We start from the raw sequence: 12,304 nt of genomic DNA on the forward strand, positions 1-12,304 counted from the left end.
TTAAGAAGCGATTGGACTGTGCGCTTAGTCACATGGTCTAAACTTTTGGGTAGACCTTTGCGGCGCCAGGAGTTGGACTTGATGATCCTCATGGGTCCCTTCCAACTCGGGATATTCTACGATTCTATGACTCTATGATCATTTTGCTATGACGGGACCTAGTGAGATGGCAGGATTAAGGCTCAGATAAATCTGTAATGGTTGTAGTAAGATTTCAAAATAAAAAATAAAATAGGATTTCCAGATGAATAGTCTAGAGCCCTTTGGTACAATGTACAAACTATGTCAAAATCAATGCCTAAGATGTCGAGGTCATTTTAAAAGCCTTCAGAGCCTGTGTGTATGAGACATTTTCCCGGTGGCCCCGGGTGCGGCGGAGCCTCCCCTTGACCCGAGTGTTTCCAGCGCCGCGCCGCGGCGGGGCCCAGGACCGGCCCGGGACAGGAGCGGCGGGGCCAGGCGCGGGGGGCCGCGGCCACCACGAGCCCCGTGACCTTGCCGCGGGCACCGAGGGCCACCCGCGGTCGCCACCAACTTCTCAGCGGCGGAGGCAGCAGCAGCGCAAGTTGGCAGCCGCCGGCTGCTCGCCTCGGGCAGGAGCGGGAGGGCGGCCCGCGCTCCTCTGCTGGCGAAGCCAAAAAAAAAAAAAAAAAAAAAAAGGGAAAAAAAGAAAAGGGAGGAGGAAGGCAGAGGAACGACAGAACGACAGACAGACGGCGGCCGGCTCCAGGTAAGCGCCGTCCCCTTCCGCTGCCATCAGGGGCAGTGCGGGGAGACCGGGGGCTACTGGGGGATGCATGGGGCTACCTGGGGCTGCTGGGGGCCGGGTTTTTGGTGTTTAGTGGTGTTTATGGGGGTGGTAACGCTCCGGGAGCGCCTGGAGAGGCTGCGAAGAAGAGGCATCGCTGGGCTACGTCTCGTCGGGGGGGGACTGAGCTGAGGGGCTCCCGGGGCACGCAGGCAAGCAGGGGTGATGCGGCCGCAGTTCCTTGCCCTCCTCTCTCGTACTCTGTTCGGGCGGCCAAGTTAAGCAGCACTAAGGACACGGGAAAGTAGCGAGTGGGAATAAGCGGCGTTATTCACATAGCTGCACTGTTCACTGATGTTAAAGTACATTTCTGACAAGTCAGGTCTGTGCTTCACGCTCAAAGTCGCACAGGCAAGAGAACGAAGTAATGTGGCTTTCAATTTGTTGATGCAAAACACAGTCCTGGAAAATCTTTCTGTGATTGTAACTAAAGTCCTTACAGGGAGAGGATTTTGACCACTCACTAGACAGGAGTTTTTCTTTCTGTTTGCGACAGTGTTGTCAGTAAGACAGTTTTTCTTAATTCAGTTCCTGTGGATGCTCACCTCCATCTGTTAAAAAGTCCTTCGTGGACTCTGAAGAGCAGGCAAGGGCTTTTAGAGAAGGACAAAGTAAAAGGGTATTCAGAATACTCCTGCAGCAATACCCAAAGCGATCTACATGATGCTGTTTGGTTGGTACAGATGTACCCGATTCTTAAATGTTTGGGTTTTTGAAAGGAGTGAAACTTTTTTTTTCAAGAAAATCTGAGCTGACTTTGTGAGCAGCATAGGGAGGAATTACGAATGTGAAAATATGCAGGGTGCATTGACTTACCCAGTATAACTTAACCACCTTTTGTACCTAGCAAAAACCAGATCAGAACAGAGACCTGGAAACACCTGAAGTAAAGGCCATGACTCTTTGTGTACCTTTCCTCACTGAAGAAGTCACAGTCTGGTGTTTTTGGTTTTGTTTTTGTTTTTAGCTCCAATTGCTAATATTCCCTTTGAAATTATAAATGTCTCTGTTACAATGTTTGTGAAATGTTACATTGTGGTTGGTAAGAACTGCTTACATGGAGGTAAAATGAACTGGAACTTCACTAGAAATATCCGAATAACTTCTAAAAGCAATCACTTCACCATTAGAAAGTTTGGTTCCATAGGTGTTTTGAAATAAACCCTGTTGGAATAGAGACCTGTCAGAATATGTCAAGGCAGTAACCAATTTAAGCAAAGCAACAAAACATGCATGGGAATGCTATGAAAATATCCATGGGCTTCAAAATCATGGCAAATTTAAAAATATTGATGCAAATCATGAAATAGAAAAACTCATAGCATATTGTTAATGTCTGGAAGAACAAAATTGTTGTTTTGTGTCCATTTATTGATCTATTCTGTTCAAATAAGGTTTATGACTAGTATAATGATGAAAGTTTTTAATGAATCATTCAGAATGTACCTCCTTTCTTTGGTTTCTAAAACCTGGGATCAGTCTGTGAGGAATCATGTGTGTACTTTTCTCCATAAGTTAAAGATCATTCTCCTGGGAGACTGTAAACTCCCTGAACTCATACCAGGCCTTTTCCTGGAGTTTATTGATTTCTCCTTCTGGTGAAGATGCTCCAGGACCTTGCTGACCTCTCTTTTGGGGAAAAGTGAAGCTTTGGGGGAACAGTGAGGGAAATTTCTGTGCTCCCTCCATATCTTGAGGGCCAAAGAGCCTTCATTCACTGCAATGTCTTCCTAACATCTTCCTTGTTCTCAAACAGCTTTGTGAGCAGTGAAACAATTGAGGATTTAGAATTGAGCAATAGCTTACAGCAAAATGAATTACTGATGTAGTGGTTTTGATTTGACACTTGCTACTGTGTCATGTTGATTCAACTCATATTTGAGTAATCTCAGGCAGTGAATTTTCTTCAGAAGATATGTAATGAAGTTGTGGCCTTCTGGAGAACAAGGCAGCACACATGAGTATCAGACGTGCCAGGAAGACAAGAAGTCTAGCCGCATCCCAGAGCTGTCTTTGTCATTCAGAAGTCTAGGATTCTCAAAGCTTGCTGATGGCCTGATTTATTCCTCTGTTTGGCATCCAGGCTGGCCTCTCAGATCCATGGGTTTGTTTTGCTTCAAGACTGACTACCAGCACTGAAAGGGGAGAATTATAAAAATGAATGAAAGTGATCTTTTCTGGTAGCAGTATTTGAATAGTGAAATATCTGCGTTAGAATGAATTAAGATTCTGGCATTAATTTTTTTAGGGATATGGAGATATGGAGATCATCCAGATTTTCATTGCAAGCTAAGAGCATTGCTTAGCAGAAATTCTAAGACGTCAGGAATACTGATCTGTTTGTGAAAAACTCCAAAATCTGGCTTTTCACACATAAAATAATGTATTGTATACTAGCTTTGATAATTCTGATCTTAGGAATTTTCTCAATTTGAGGTTTCTCTATGTTATTTCTTCCCTTCTGTCCTGAGTATATTTTTTGACCTGGTTTCCTACAGAGATGAAGCTGAAATAATAATGCTGTCCAACTGATAGTTCCTCTCATTGTCCGCCAGTAACTTTTTTTTACCCCTGGGGATCAATTTCAACCAATATAAATAGAAGAGTAGAGATTTCAAAGTGATGACATTCTTACAAACCTCAAGACTGCTGGTGACCAGGGAGATAAGAGAGATGATGTTGATGCCCCCACTGAGGGGAGAGCAGTAGCAAGCATTCAGCTTATTAGACATCAGAAAATTCATGTGGGTGCTCCATAGGATGCTGAACATCGTAGCTTTTGCTACTCACAAGGTTGGTGATTATAGTTTTCAATTTCTCTGCTCCTTGGGAGTGCACAGTCTCTAGGAGGTTTTGATCATGCCTTTTCTCCTCCGTAGTTGGTTCAAAATAAACTCTTAGCCTGAGACGTTTCTGGTAATGAAATATATGTAAGTGCTGCTGTTGTTCCTCGACTTTATAAACTGACCTGTTGCTTTCCTAACCCATAATTTAATACTTCTCAATACAGATCGATAGCCGACGGTGCAGTAATTTTCTTTTCTTACCTTGCCTCAGTGCAAACACTTGATTGCTGTGGTCACAATAAAATGTACTTTCTTCCAGTCAGTTTCTCTGAATTGCTTACAAGTTTTTGATTACATAGTAATTTGTTTCCTTCCATCACTGCTGTCTCTTCTGGTTACAGCTGAATCCAAACTTTCTCTTCTGCTTTCTCTTCATAGCATGGTGTCGTAACAATGTGTGTCATGACAGGAGAAGGATAACAGAGGACAAATATTAAAATGCATCGTGGGTTTATCTAGCAGGGACTTATTATAAATAAATGTTGCTTTTATCGACTTTTAAGTGACGATCATTGTTCTGATAATTTGTTCTGATATATAACTATAGTTAAGAGCTATATTTCTGTGCAATTGCCCATTTTCTCCTTTATGGCCTTTCCAACATCAATACCATCACAATACTTGCCTTTTGTCTCTCTTTTGTTACCTTTCTAGAAAATTCCTTTGGGTGCTTTTTAGAAAGTTTTGATGATATAGTTGATTTGCCAGTCTTCTCCTATTGTAAAAATCGTATCAGCTGGGCTTACTGCCTGTGTATGAACATATATAAAGTAAACCAACTGAGTAGAGTGCTTAGTGTTAATTTCTTGTCAAATATTCATCTGCATTCAATGCAGATGCACTAAGCTCTCCTTTACATATTTTAGAAATCATTTAAATATTATTAAAATCTGCATTCCACACTTGGTACAGAGCATTGTGTTCGTATAGTGATTAAATTTAACTCTATTCTACCAGCCTATATTTGTGAGAGGAGGAAGGAGGCACATAAAAATGCCTTTTCTCTATGGGAGCGAGAATGCATGCTGGTATAACATCTTGCCCTACCTTATCTTCTTGCACTTGCATGGAGACAAACAGCTTTATCGAAACCCTTTTCAAGGATCAGGATCTCCTGGCTCTTGCCTGGCCAAGCCACATGGCACTTCCCGCTCACCTCCTGAGGTGAGACCAGGCACAACCACCCTCTTCCGGTCCTGTCCCAGTTGGTTGAAGAGGCTTCTCCCACAGCTGCTTCTCACACCCACCCATCACCAGAAGTTGCTGCTCTCTCAGAAGCGCAGGATGTAGCAGCATATGTAGGTGTTACCCGGTCTGTTTCAGTTAAACTGGATCCAGAGGATCTTAAAAAAACTTGCCAGTAAAAGTGCTTAACTTGAATCTCTTTGGCAGATCTGGTAGGGTGTGGAAACACCTGGGGTTATGTTGGCAGGTCGGGGAAGGAAGGGCAGTAACATCCTGCAGAGAAAGGGAAACATCCTGAGGGCATTGTCCCAGGTTTGGAGGCCAGGAGGGTGGGTTGGGGTGTGAAAGCCAGCAGCTGGGCTCAGAGCAGCCTTTTTGCTTGGTCAGCTGCAGCCAAAGCAGCTCAGCTGACTTCAGCCTAAAAAAAATCCCCCAGTGTCAGTGAGGGGAGGTGATGGTTCTGCTAAATTGGTTGTATTTCCGTTGTATGTGCGAAGATGTGTACCTTGAGCAATCTTTGAATGTGGAGCTGTGTCAGATGTACCCAGGCTAGGGTGTTTGGACAGGACGTGTTGCAGCTAACTTGCCACAACACCATTAGTGCTGAATATCTGCAGTAGAAGCTCTCCTGCATGTGCTTTCTTTGATACATAGCACAAATCTTTCCTTGCTAACTAGAGAGATAATGGCAATTCTGTGCTAGACTGTGCTGCAAGGATGCAGCTCTTAATTAAAAATCTACAATTTTGCTGCGCTCTCCTTAGGAGGATCCCAGGGAAGCAATAACCGATCAGAAAGCAATTTCTTCTTCTTCTTTTTTTTTTCTTTTTTTTTTTTTTTTTTCCCTCTGTAATCCGGATTAAGCAGTATTTGCTGTTTATGTAATGTTAGCAACATGCTATCTTCCTCTCTGTTTGCTTTCCCCTTCCTGTCCACATAATGCATCCAAAAGAGGAAGGTGAAGTGGGTTTGTAGCCCATGTTTATATGTGCAGATCTAAACACACTGATATAGGACAGGGGAATGAATAACTTCTGCTAATTCCTAGCCTTTGTGGGCAAATAGGCCACCTTTTATGAGCCTTTTTATGAACCTTGAGAACTGGTTTACAACACTGAGAAATCACAAGCTTGTCAATAGGCCCCTGAGCAACCTGAAACTGTGTTCAGTAATGCCACTGCAGAGTTGTTGAAACGTCCTTGGAAGACATGTTAAATTCAGCACCTCTTGGGTGCAGCTTCCTCCATTTGAACCCCTGATCCCTACTGTTGGCATTGGATGGGATTGCCATTAGGCACCTCTGTTTCTGTGAAAAGAAGCTAGTAGGTCAACAGAAGTAAGTATGAAAGTGAATATCGTTGTAGCCCGCAAACCATTTTTATAAGACAAAACCAAATGCCTTCAGATCTCTGGGTTTGGTCTTATGATTATTATTCTTAATGGAGCAAGATGACATGGAGGATACCCTTCACTTTTTGAGATAGTTCTGAATGCAAAACACTTAGCAGTACTTGTGTGATAAGTCTTAAAAGAAAAGGAAACCAACAAAAATGAAAATAAGGAAAATGAAGGAGGAAATTTCAGTTTGTATGCCCAGAACCCTAGTAGCACTGATTCTTTATAGTTTCAGGACTTTATTGCATTAAAGCTAGTAAATTTTCACCATGACCTAACATATCCTGAATAGGAAACCTCTTGGAGTTATCTTAGAAGCTCTGTTGATGTGAATATTTTCGTATATGCTATAAAAAATACCTGAAGTGTATTTCGTGATGTCTGTGCCATCATTTGGTGACTGAGACACTAGACAAGCATTAATAAAACTCACGTAACTCTGTATTCTGTCTGGATAATATATTCCCTTTTACTCAGACTTGACATCTCCTTTCAATTCTGTTTTGCCTAGTTTTGAGTCCTGTGCTATTTGTATCCTCTAGCTAAAAACCTCACCCATTGATAATTATGATGCCTTCATTACAAGGTATTTTCTTAGACAGAATCAGAAGCGTTGGCAGCTGTTACGTATTTCGTACAAACTAATGAAAGTGGTCTGTCACATACCACTGTGTGATGCCAAGGAGATTATTATTAAGGTGAGTATATGTCCTCCCTCTTCCTCATCAAAAATAGCTATAATTCTTGGGCAATATGTGGTATGCTTTGTTCATAAGTAATTAGTAACTATAAAGTTAGATGTTAGAGTCCTTAATTAAGAGAGTGTCTATTAAATAGTGTCGGCAAGATTTGCTGTGTAGGTATTTTTATGTGGAGAACTTGGTCTCTTCTGTCTGTTGTGGACAAGGTTTGGTTAGATACGAACGATAAAGGGAACAGAACTTTGGAAGATGGTATCTAGAAATTCTGTCTCTGAGTGGACAAGCAGTTCTGAAATTAGTATTTGAAATGTAACTAGAGTTTCCCCCATGGGACCACACAGAAAGATGTGGTTTGCCCAATACCTGAAGTATAACTACATTTCTCAGAGCTTAGGCAGTTTTGAATAGCACTGCTAGATTTGGCAGATGGTGTGACAAGATGTTGGGCAATCATATGGCACTTCATTTAAATTTAAATCTAGGGTATAGTGGGAGTGCTGGAGCTTTTCTGCTGCTGTATGAATAAAAATCTGGAGGATTGGCTTTATATATAGTGTCCTTGGAAAAAAGGGAAGTCGTTCTGGCATCAAGGAGCAGAACAGAGCTCTGTGTTTCTGTTGCCACTTTTCGAGAGCGAATGGAATGCTCTTACAGAGAAGAACTGTAGTTGGATGATGAGATGACAGGACAGGCACAGCGGTTTGCCTGCAGTCCTGCCTGTAGCAGAGCCTTGCTTGCATGCAGGAACGCAGCTCCACCCCTGAAGCAAGGAGTCATGGTACTGCAGCTTAAGTTCACAAGGGCTGTCAATGTGATCAAATAAGATGCACTTCCCCCTGGGGGAGAAGCAAGAGTACCTAGAGCTGGTAGGACATCAGGAGCACGATGGGTCAGGGCTGGAGCAGTTGCCCTGTGAGGAGATGCTGAGGGACTGGGGCTGGCCCAGCCTGGGAGAGATGGTGGATAGAAAGGAGCTGGGGAGACAAAGGGCCTTGGCTGAATCCAGGGAGGCTCAGAGCGGATTCAGGGAGAAACTTTCCCCCCGTGGGACAGGCTGTCAGGGAAGGCCATGCTGGCACAGTTCTCAGGGTTTCCAGCCCCAGCCCCACACAACCCTGAGCAGCCCGGCCTGGCTTCAGCGCTGAGCCTGCTGCCATGGGGCTGGGATGGGGACACCCCGAGTGCCCAGCCAGGCATAGCTGTCAGGGATCCTATCATCTGAAGTTCAAATCTGAGCCTTTGAGAAGTTGCTGTTAAGTTTAAATTACCATCTGTGCATGAAAAAAACGTAATGGGGAAGAAGAACCCTAATTTCCTAGACTAGAAGAAGGCCAATGACAAGTACCTTTAATAAGAAATAACAAATAGGCACTTAAACAGCATAGAGTTTCACAGTCCCTGTCTTTAAGAGGTTACATTATCAATATATTTAATATGGCTAAATTCAGTTATGTAAAATCATTTGTAAGCGTGCTGCACGTGCTCTGTTTCAGGCTTCAAGTCTAATTCAGTTAGCTGCTGCCTTTGTTAACCTAAGAGAAGCTTTCTCCAAGGCACAATGTGGTATTATGAATAGGCAGGGATTTCTGTAAACATGTTTTGCTTAAGTGTTAGCATGTGATATTTATGTTCTGCATTCAGAAATGAAACACTAATCTTTCTTAGAAGATGGCATCGCTTCTAATGGCGTGATTTTGAGGCTTTGAAGAAAAAGGTCCCTCAGTGGGGTTAGGTCCTGTGAAATATATTTCCTGTTTTTCTTCTTGGAAACCTCAAATATTAGAAATTCTAATTCTCGCTAGGCTGTTATTAAGACTGTGGCTTGCTTCTGTTTAACACACGCACGTGCACACGGCAAAATAAAAGCAGTTGTTTCTAAAACAGACATAGTCTCACTTAAACAAACATAAAGCAAAAAGCACCTTTCAGCGTTGTCAAAGTTGCTTCATAAACAGTGATTTCACATATGTTCCCTGAGTAGTATAAAGGTGTTTGCATTAACAAGCCAGCGGTGCTTTCAACCACCTCCTCACTTTTCCCCATCATTACTCAGAAATTGTCACTAACAGTGCTTGCTGTTTACAGTGGAGAGCTTAAAAAAAGCTTAAGAAGATGAGTGCATGAGGAATAATTTTTTTTCTTTCCCCTTGAACTTTCATTTGTTTGCTGGAACAGCTAGAATTGTGAAAGGAATTGAACTGAAGAAAAATCTCTCCTGATTACTAATGGATAGTCCTTTTATTGATGTGGTTGTAAACTCTCCACTTGAATGTGGAAGTCTCATAGCACAGAGCCAGGGTTTGATGCCTTTATGAGGAAGAGGATGATGGTAGCTTTTGCTGTTCTGAATTTGGTAGTTTTATCTCTGATAGTTTGAAGAGAGTATACTTGCTCTCCATGCACTTCCTTTTATTAATGGATTATTTCACTTTTGTGTACCTTTGCTCCTTCCAGACTGCCATTGCTTAAAGCTAGCTGGAAGTAGCACTTAAAATAGAATAAATTGGATGATGCTTTTCTTGAACAGATTTACCAGAGCCAGTGTATTGTTTCTGTTCTAGCAAGTTTTGAAAGTAAAAAAAATAAATATTAATTCATAATACTAATTCATTAAACTGTACTGATTATAAAAATAATTCCAAATGGAAGCCTACTTGCTGTAATCACATTTAAGTAGAGACAATTACTTGTTTTGAGTGAACTGTAACAATTCACACATCTTGCCATGGAAATTGAATGCTATTACAGAAACTCATCTATTTTGATGGAAATAATACAACCTTCAGCTGTATAGTCACTGTGTTAATTAAGTGACTGGTTAATAAGCCGGCCTTTGTAGAGAGTTAAATTATGTCATGCAAAGAAGGAACAAACTCGTTTGGAGCCTTCTTTAGAAAGAATTAGTAATTGGTAAAGCATCTAAAGAGTGTAGAAGGAAGCTGAACGAATGTACCCAGCTGACCTATTTTGCAACTTCACATGGAGTGATATTTGCCTCTTTTCACATCCAAACAATATCATTAAAACTTTGCACCATAATGATATTGAAAGTTGCGAGTTCCTTAAATTTATATAAAAATATAGAACTTTAAGTTCTATTGCTTAAAATTAAATACAAGTTTATATTCTGGAAAAAAGTGAAAGATGAGATGCAGAGACGTATTTTTTTTAAAAAAGGGAACTTCCAAAACATAGTTGTTTGCTCAGCTCTTGCCATAAGTATTTTACTGTGAAAGTTTTCTAAGCACACATTATGAAATGGTCATTCTTTAATTTTGTATCTTTGCCTTATTTCTGTGCTTTTTTAAAAATATAATTTTGTTGCCTAGAACTTAGAAAGTACATAAGATTAGAGCTGAATCAAAGCACATTCAAAAAAAAAAAAAAAAAAAGACAATTCTGATTTGGGACTGTGCAGGCACTACCCCCGCTCCCTCTCCACCCTCTGATTCTGTGTTTTGTTTGCATTTGATTAAAGTCACCAAAAAGAAAGAACTTCCAGTCCAGGCTTTTCTGCAGCCCTGCCTCTGTCAGGGTAGGAAAGAATGCATTTGTTCCTGCACTATACCTGGCTGAGAACTGGAGAACAGAGATAACAGCTGGTACTGTAGTCTGTGGAGTGGAGGACACTTCCTGTGATCTCAGTTTTCTTGTTAAGTCTTTCCAATGGCAGTATTTCGTAGAAGAAGAAAAGTGGGGCTGACAGGTTTAGCTACCATCTGATGTGAGTCAAAGTTTGTGTATAAATGGCAGCTGATCTGTCGTGTCTGTGATGAGTGAGGCAGCCCAGCAATTTAGGCTTGGAAGACAAGGAGAGCCCAGCAAAGGTAAGGTGTAATTACCATTTGAAATTGAACTTCTCTTATTTGTTCGAGTGTCTTAGCGGGAACTATGAGTTCTCATAAAAGAACATACAACTCATGCAAGTGTTCAATGAAGGAGTAATAGGTCTGATGCTGAATTAGAAGGTGTAAGTGTTGTTAAAAGAGGGATTAACACAGGGGAAAGATATTTAATCACATTGTCCTTGGACAATGGAGGAAGAATTGTATTGCTGAGGTGCAAGACACCCAATCTCTTGGTGAGAAGGTTGTAAGCAGGTTGATAAGGCCGTGACTTTGTATTTGAACCACATTTCACAGTGTAGAAGAGGGGTTCAAATTTCAAAGTAACAATTACAAACCACACAGGAGCTGAGCTGGCAGGTGCATCTGGCTCTGCTCCTCTCCATGCCATTCTGAGCTGCTCCATCAGAAAATGGGCCAATCTAGACAGCTGAACAAAATATGTGCAGAGTAAGACCTAGCGCTGATTTTTCTGGTATCCATGTTGACCTGTCCTATATTTTTCTGCAGAGGCCTTGATAGGAGCAGAAGGAGACACATGCTCTTTGTTGGAGACCTTTTTAAGGTTTGATCTTGCAAGAGAGTGTAGGGCATGTATCCTCGTGTTCAGAAACATGAAGATATATGGATGATCACTAAATGGGATGTGATGAGGGGGAAGATGCTAAGTCTAAGGTAGTGTGGGAACTAAAAACAGCTTGATGTTTTGGGATCTGCACTTGCACAGTTCCAGCAGATAGCACAGCGAGCACCTAAGCTGTAAGCAGTTGGAGTTATTCTGGGATTGTTCAGAGAAGCAAATTCTGTACGGAGAGTCAAAAAAAAACACCTTAAGCTGAGTAAGGAATATTAAGGCATGGCTATGTCTGGTGTCAGTGTGTATGAGTTTCAAAACTTGTTAAGAAAATAAGCATATGGACTTCAGTGTCTAAAAGGCACATAGGCTCTTTTGAGTGAGGAACATAGCAGACAATCCTTTTCCATTTTCCATTTCTTCAGAAAGTGTCTTCACACATTTTCTTGTATATTTATGTCTCTGAATTTAGGGAGGGAGGGAGGGAGGGTGAGGAGGAAGGGAAGCTGAGGAGACGAGCAATGTTGGATTTTGATGGAGATTAGCACCAGTTTGTTTGCAAATGGAAGTGCAGAAGAGCTGCAGTGATGTGTTATATTGTTAATTATGTTTCAGTGGAAAAGCTGCCACTCAGGAGAAAGAGGCATTTCCAGTAACAACTCTGGAACTGGAGCTCCAGCCTGCGGGAACATGGTGCTTAGTATTTGTTGGTGAACTGTGACATCTGAAATGATACTGCTCTAGATAAAAATAGAACTTAACTTTGCTAAATGGCCAACAAACACTTATTGAGACTCCAATTTCAATGTTTAAACTAAACAAAATAGTAAGGGGTTGGGGAAATGAATTCTGTAGCTTTTACCTTCTAGAGGAAATTGTTCCCTCATTTTCTAAATTAGAGGAACAAAAATATTTGGTCATAAATTGCATGAAAATAGCACATAATTTTC

General features: G+C 41.5%; 1 protein-coding gene across 5 annotated transcripts in view; it reads left to right on the top strand.

The window, feature by feature from the left end:
- Positions 1 to 412: 412 nt before the first annotated feature.
- Positions 413 to 12,304, top strand: part of PKIB (cAMP-dependent protein kinase inhibitor beta) — a 54,635-nt gene continuing 42,743 nt past the window's right edge. For 3 of the 5 annotated variants that reach the window (XM_040552814.1, XM_040552818.1, XM_040552816.1), the window contains exon 1: positions 415 to 730. The gene's annotated coding sequence lies outside the window, so the exon portion shown is untranslated. Of the gene's footprint in view, positions 731 to 12,304 lie in introns of all 5 variants that reach the window. The other 2 variants (XM_040552819.1, XM_040552817.1) reach the window with 2 other exon arrangements.

This window comes from Cygnus olor, chromosome 3 (genome assembly GCF_009769625.2).
Source record: "Cygnus olor isolate bCygOlo1 chromosome 3, bCygOlo1.pri.v2, whole genome shotgun sequence".
In the NCBI taxonomy this organism is placed as follows: domain Eukaryota; kingdom Metazoa; phylum Chordata; class Aves; order Anseriformes; family Anatidae; genus Cygnus; species Cygnus olor.